The sequence below is a fragment of the Taudactylus pleione genome, unplaced genomic scaffold, assembly GCF_031769625.1.
Source record: "Taudactylus pleione unplaced genomic scaffold, aTauple2 ptg000967l, whole genome shotgun sequence".
Lineage (NCBI taxonomy): Eukaryota > Metazoa > Chordata > Amphibia > Anura > Myobatrachidae > Taudactylus > Taudactylus pleione.
Genome location: NW_028285368.1, coordinates 5,617,501 through 5,622,500, shown reverse-complemented (window position 1 = coordinate 5,622,500; position 5,000 = coordinate 5,617,501). Strand labels below are relative to the sequence as shown.

The 5,000-nt window shown below is 37.4% G+C and overlaps 20 pseudogenes; all 20 read right to left on the bottom strand.

Annotated features, from left to right (window-relative positions):
• The window catches only part of LOC148455717 (5S ribosomal RNA), a 119-nt pseudogene extending 42 nt beyond the window's left edge, over positions 1 to 77 (bottom strand).
• A 116-nt stretch (positions 78 to 193) lies between these two features.
• On the bottom strand, positions 194 to 312 carry LOC148455716 (5S ribosomal RNA; annotated as a pseudogene).
• Positions 313 to 428: 116 nt separating this feature from the next.
• Positions 429 to 547, bottom strand: LOC148455715 (5S ribosomal RNA; annotated as a pseudogene).
• Positions 548 to 663: 116 nt separating this feature from the next.
• Positions 664 to 782, bottom strand: LOC148455714 (5S ribosomal RNA; annotated as a pseudogene).
• Positions 783 to 898: 116 nt separating this feature from the next.
• Positions 899 to 1,017, bottom strand: LOC148455713 (5S ribosomal RNA; annotated as a pseudogene).
• Positions 1,018 to 1,133: 116 nt separating this feature from the next.
• On the bottom strand, positions 1,134 to 1,252 carry LOC148455712 (5S ribosomal RNA; annotated as a pseudogene).
• A 349-nt stretch (positions 1,253 to 1,601) lies between these two features.
• Positions 1,602 to 1,720, bottom strand: LOC148455711 (5S ribosomal RNA; annotated as a pseudogene).
• Positions 1,721 to 1,836: 116 nt separating this feature from the next.
• On the bottom strand, positions 1,837 to 1,955 carry LOC148455710 (5S ribosomal RNA; annotated as a pseudogene).
• A 116-nt stretch (positions 1,956 to 2,071) lies between these two features.
• LOC148455709 (5S ribosomal RNA) lies at positions 2,072 to 2,190 on the bottom strand (annotated as a pseudogene).
• Positions 2,191 to 2,306: 116 nt separating this feature from the next.
• On the bottom strand, positions 2,307 to 2,425 carry LOC148455708 (5S ribosomal RNA; annotated as a pseudogene).
• Positions 2,426 to 2,541: 116 nt separating this feature from the next.
• On the bottom strand, positions 2,542 to 2,660 carry LOC148455707 (5S ribosomal RNA; annotated as a pseudogene).
• A 116-nt stretch (positions 2,661 to 2,776) lies between these two features.
• LOC148455706 (5S ribosomal RNA) lies at positions 2,777 to 2,895 on the bottom strand (annotated as a pseudogene).
• A 116-nt stretch (positions 2,896 to 3,011) lies between these two features.
• On the bottom strand, positions 3,012 to 3,130 carry LOC148455705 (5S ribosomal RNA; annotated as a pseudogene).
• A 116-nt stretch (positions 3,131 to 3,246) lies between these two features.
• On the bottom strand, positions 3,247 to 3,365 carry LOC148455704 (5S ribosomal RNA; annotated as a pseudogene).
• Positions 3,366 to 3,481: 116 nt separating this feature from the next.
• On the bottom strand, positions 3,482 to 3,600 carry LOC148455703 (5S ribosomal RNA; annotated as a pseudogene).
• A 116-nt stretch (positions 3,601 to 3,716) lies between these two features.
• Positions 3,717 to 3,835, bottom strand: LOC148455702 (5S ribosomal RNA; annotated as a pseudogene).
• Positions 3,836 to 4,184: 349 nt separating this feature from the next.
• LOC148455701 (5S ribosomal RNA) lies at positions 4,185 to 4,303 on the bottom strand (annotated as a pseudogene).
• A 116-nt stretch (positions 4,304 to 4,419) lies between these two features.
• Positions 4,420 to 4,538, bottom strand: LOC148455700 (5S ribosomal RNA; annotated as a pseudogene).
• A 116-nt stretch (positions 4,539 to 4,654) lies between these two features.
• Positions 4,655 to 4,773, bottom strand: LOC148455699 (5S ribosomal RNA; annotated as a pseudogene).
• Positions 4,774 to 4,889: 116 nt separating this feature from the next.
• Positions 4,890 to 5,000, bottom strand: part of LOC148455698 (5S ribosomal RNA) — a 119-nt pseudogene continuing 8 nt past the window's right edge.

Sequence of the window (5,000 nt, the reverse complement as noted above, 5' to 3'; positions counted from 1 at the left end):
TACAAACCAGGCCCAACACTGCATAGCTTCCAAGACCAGACAAGATTGGGCATGTCCAGTGTGGTTTGGCAGTAGGTACTCAAAAACATTAACTTTAGACCTCTATTACTTCTTAACTCAAGTAAATTCATTGATAAGTTGAAAAAATTAAATGTAAAATGTAATAGAAAAGAATGTTATGGCAGTATAAAATTACCTACAGCACCTAGTATTCCCAGGTGGTCTCCCATCCAAGTACTAACCAGGCCCAACACTGCATAGCTTCCAAGATCAGACTAGATTGGGCATGTCCAGTGTGGTTTGGCTGTAGGTGCTCAAAAAAATTAACTTTAGGCCTCTTTTACTTCTTAACTCAAGTAAATTCATTGATAAGTTGAAAAAATTAAATGTAAAATGTAATAGAAAAGAATGTTATGGCAGTATAAAAGTACCTACAGCACCTGGTATTCCCAGGTGGTCTCCCATCCAAGTACTAACCATGCCCAACACTGCACAGCTTCCAAGATCAGATGACATTGGCCATGTCCAGTATGGTTTGGCTGCAGGTGCTCAAAAATATTAACTTTAGACCTCTTTTACTTCTTAACTCAAGTAAATTCATTTATAAGTAGAAAAAATTAAATGTAAAATGTAATAGAAAAGAATGTTATGGCAGTATAAAATTACCTACAGCACCTGGTATTCCCAGGTGGTTTCCCATCCAAGTACTAACCAGGCCCAACACTGCATAGCTTCCAAGATCAGACGACATTGGCCATGTCCAGTGTGGTTTGGCTGTAGTTGCTCAAAAATCTTAACTATAGACCTCTTTTACTTCTTAACTCAAGTAAATTCATTGATAAGTTGAAAAAATGTAATGTAAAATGTAATAGAAAAGAATGTTATGGCTATATAAAATTACCTACAGCACCTGGTATTCCCAGGTGGTCTCCCGTCCCAGTACTAACCAGGCCCAACACTGCATAGCTTCCAAGATCAGACGAGATTGGGCATGTCCAGTGTGGTTTGGCTATAGGTCCTCAAAAACATTAACTTTAGACCTCTATTACTTCTTAACTCAAGTAAATTCATTGATAAGTTGAAAAAATTAAATGTAAAATGTAATAGAAAAGAATGTTATGGCAGTATAAAATTACCTACAGCACCTGGTATTCCCAGGTGGTTTCCCATCCAAGTTCTAACCAGGCCCAACACTGCATAGCTTCCAAGATCAGACGAGATTGGGCATGTCCAGTGTGGTTTGGCTGTAGGTGCCCAAAAACATTAACTTTAGACCTCTTTTACTTCTTAACTCAAGTAAATTCAATGATAAGTTGAAAAATGAAATGTAAAATGTAATAGAAAAGAATGTTATGGCAGTATAAAATTACCTACAGCTCATGGTATTCCCAGGTGGTCTCCGATCCAAATACTAACCAGGCCCAACACTGCATAGCTACCAATACCAGATGAGATTGGGCATGTCCAGTGTGGTTTGGCTGTAGGTGCCCAAAACATTAACTTTAGACCTCTTTTACTTCTTAACTCAAGTAAATTCATTGATAAGTTGAAAAAATTAAATATAAAATGTAATAGAAAAGAATGTTTTGGCTGTATAAAATTACCTACAGCACCTGGTATTTCCTGGTGGTCTCCCATCCAAGTACAAACCAGGCCCAACACTGCATAGCTTCCAAGACCAGACAAGATTGGGCATGTCCAGTGTGGTTTGGCTGTAGGTACTCAAAAACATTAACTTTAGACCTCTATTACTTCTTAACTCAAGTAAATTCATTGATAAGTTGAAAAAATTAAATGTAAAATGTAATAGAAAAGAATGTTATGGCAGTATAAAATTACCTACAGCACCTAGTATTCCCAGGTGGTCTCCCATCCAAGTTCTAACCAGGCCCAACACTGCATAGCTTCCAAGATCAAACTAGATTGGGCATGTCCAGTGTGGTTTGGCTGTAGGTGCTCAAAAAAATTAACTTTAGGCCTCTTTTACTTCTTAACTCAAGTAAATTCATTGATAAGTTGAAAAAATTAAATGTAAAATGTAATAGAAAAGAATGTTATGGCAGTATAAAAGTACCTACAGCACCTGGTATTCCCAGGTGGTCTCCCATCCAAGTACTAACCATGCCCAACACTGCACAGCTTCCAAGATCAGATGACATTGGCCATGTCCAGTATGGTTTGGCTGCAGGTGCTGAAAAATATTAACTTTAGACCTCTTTTACTTCTTAACTCAAGTAAATTCATTTATAAGTAGAAAAAATTAAATGTAAAATGTAATAGAAAAGAATGTTATGGCAGTATAAAATTACCTACAGCACCTGGTATTCCCAGTTGGTTTCCCATCCAAGTACTAACCAGGCCCAACACTGCATAGCTTCCAAGATCAGACGACATTGGCCATGTCCAGTGTGGTTTGGCTGTAGTTGCTCAAAAATCTTAACTATAGACCTCTTTTACTTCTTAACTCAAGTAAATTCATTGATAAGTTGAAAAAATGTAATGTAAAATGTAATAGAAAAGAATGTTATGGCTATATAAAATTACCTACAGCACCTGGTATTCCCAGGTGGTCTCCCGTCCCAGTACTAACCAGGCCCAACACTGCATAGCTTCCAAGATCAGACGAGATTGGGCATGTCCAGTGTGGTTTGGCTATAGGTCCTCAAAAACATTAACTTTAGACCTCTATTACTTCTTAACTCAAGTAAATTCATTGATAAGTTGAAAAAATTAAATGTAAAATGTAATAGAAAAGAATGTTATGGCAGTATAAAATTACCTACAGCACCTGGTATTCCCAGGTGGTTTCCCATCCAAGTTCTAACCAGGCCCAACACTGCATAGCTTCCAAGATCAGACTAGATTGGGCATGTCCAGTGTGGTTTGGCTGTAGGTGCTCAAAAAAATTAACTTTAGGCCTCTTTTACTTCTTAACTCAAGTAAATTCATTGATAAGTTGAAAAAATTAAATGTAAAATGTAATAGAAAAGAATGTTATGGCAGTATAAAAGTACCTACAGCACCTGGTATTCCCAGGTGGTCTCCCATCCAAGTACTAACCATGCCCAACACTGCACAGCTTCCAAGATCAGATGACATTGGCCATGTCCAGTATGGTTTGGCTGCAGGTGCTCAAAAATATTAACCTTAGACCTCTTTTACTTCTTAACTCAAGTAAATTCATTTATAAGTAGAAAAAATTAAATGTAAAATGTAATAGAAAAGAATGTTATGGCAGTATAAAATTACCTACAGCACCTGGTATTCCCAGGTGGTTTCCCATCCAAGTACTAACCAGACCCAACACTGCATAGCTTCCAAGATCAGACGACATTGGCCATGTCCAGTGTGGTTTGGCTGTAGTTGCTCAAAAATCTTAACTATAGACCTCTTTTACTTCTTAACTCAAGTAAATTCATTGATAAGTTGAAAAAATGTAATGTAAAATGTAATAGAAAAGAATGTTATGGCTATATAAAATTACCTACAGCACCTGGTATTCCCAGGTGGTCTCCCGTCCCAGTACTAACCAGGCCCAACACTGCATAGCTTCCAAGATCAGACGAGATTGGGCATGTCCAGTGTGGTTTGGCTATAGGTCCTCAAAAACATTAACTTTAGACCTCTATTACTTCTTAACTCAAGTAAATTCATTGATAAGTTGAAAAAATTAAATGTAAAATGTAATAGAAAAGAATGTTATGGCAGTATAAAATTACCTACAGCACCTGGTATTCCCAGGTGGTTTCCCATCCAAGTTCTAACCAGGCCCAACACTGCATAGCTTCCAAGATCAGACGAGATTGGGCATGTCCAGTGTGGTTTGGCTGTAGGTGCCCAAAAACATTAACTTTAGACCTCTTTTACTTCTTAACTCAAGTAAATTCAATGATAAGTTGAAAAATGAAATGTAAAATGTAATAGAAAAGAATGTTATGGCAGTATAAAATTACCTACAGCTCATGGTATTCCCAGGTGGTCTCCGATCCAAATACTAACCAGGCCCAACACTGCATAGCTACCAATACCAGATGAGATTGGGCATGTCCAGTGTGGTTTGGCTGTAGGTGCCCAAAACATTAACTTTAGACCTCTTTTACTTCTTAACTCAAGTAAATTCATTGATAAGTTGAAAAAATTAAATATAAAATGTAATAGAAAAGAATGTTTTGGCTGTATAAAATTACCTACAGCACCTGGTATTTCCTGGTGGTCTCCCATCCAAGTACAAACCAGGCCCAACACTGCATAGCTTCCAAGACCAGACAAGATTGGGCATGTCCAGTGTGGTTTGGCTGTAGGTACTCAAAAACATTAACTTTAGACCTCTATTACTTCTTAACTCAAGTAAATTCATTGATAAGTTGAAAAAATTAAATGTAAAATGTAATAGAAAAGAATGTTATGGCAGTATAAAATTACCTACAGCACCTAGTATTCCCAGGTGGTCTCCCATCCAAGTTCTAACCAGGCCCAACACTGCATAGCTTCCAAGATCAAACTAGATTGGGCATGTCCAGTGTGGTTTGGCTGTAGGTGCTCAAAAAAATTAACTTTAGGCCTCTTTTACTTCTTAACTCAAGTAAATTCATTGATAAGTTGAAAAAATTAAATGTAAAATGTAATAGAAAAGAATGTTATGGCAGTATAAAAGTACCTACAGCACCTGGTATTCCCAGGTGGTCTCCCATCCAAGTACTAACCATGCCCAACACTGCACAGCTTCCAAGATCAGATGACATTGGCCATGTCCAGTATGGTTTGGCTGCAGGTGCTGAAAAATATTAACTTTAGACCTCTTTTACTTCTTAACTCAAGTAAATTCATTTATAAGTAGAAAAAATTAAATGTAAAATGTAATAGAAAAGAATGTTATGGCAGTATAAAATTACCTACAGCACCTGGTATTCCCAGTTGGTTTCCCATCCAAGTACTAACCAGGCCCAACACTGCATAGCTTCCAAGATCAGACGACATTGGCCATGTCCAGTGTGGTTTGG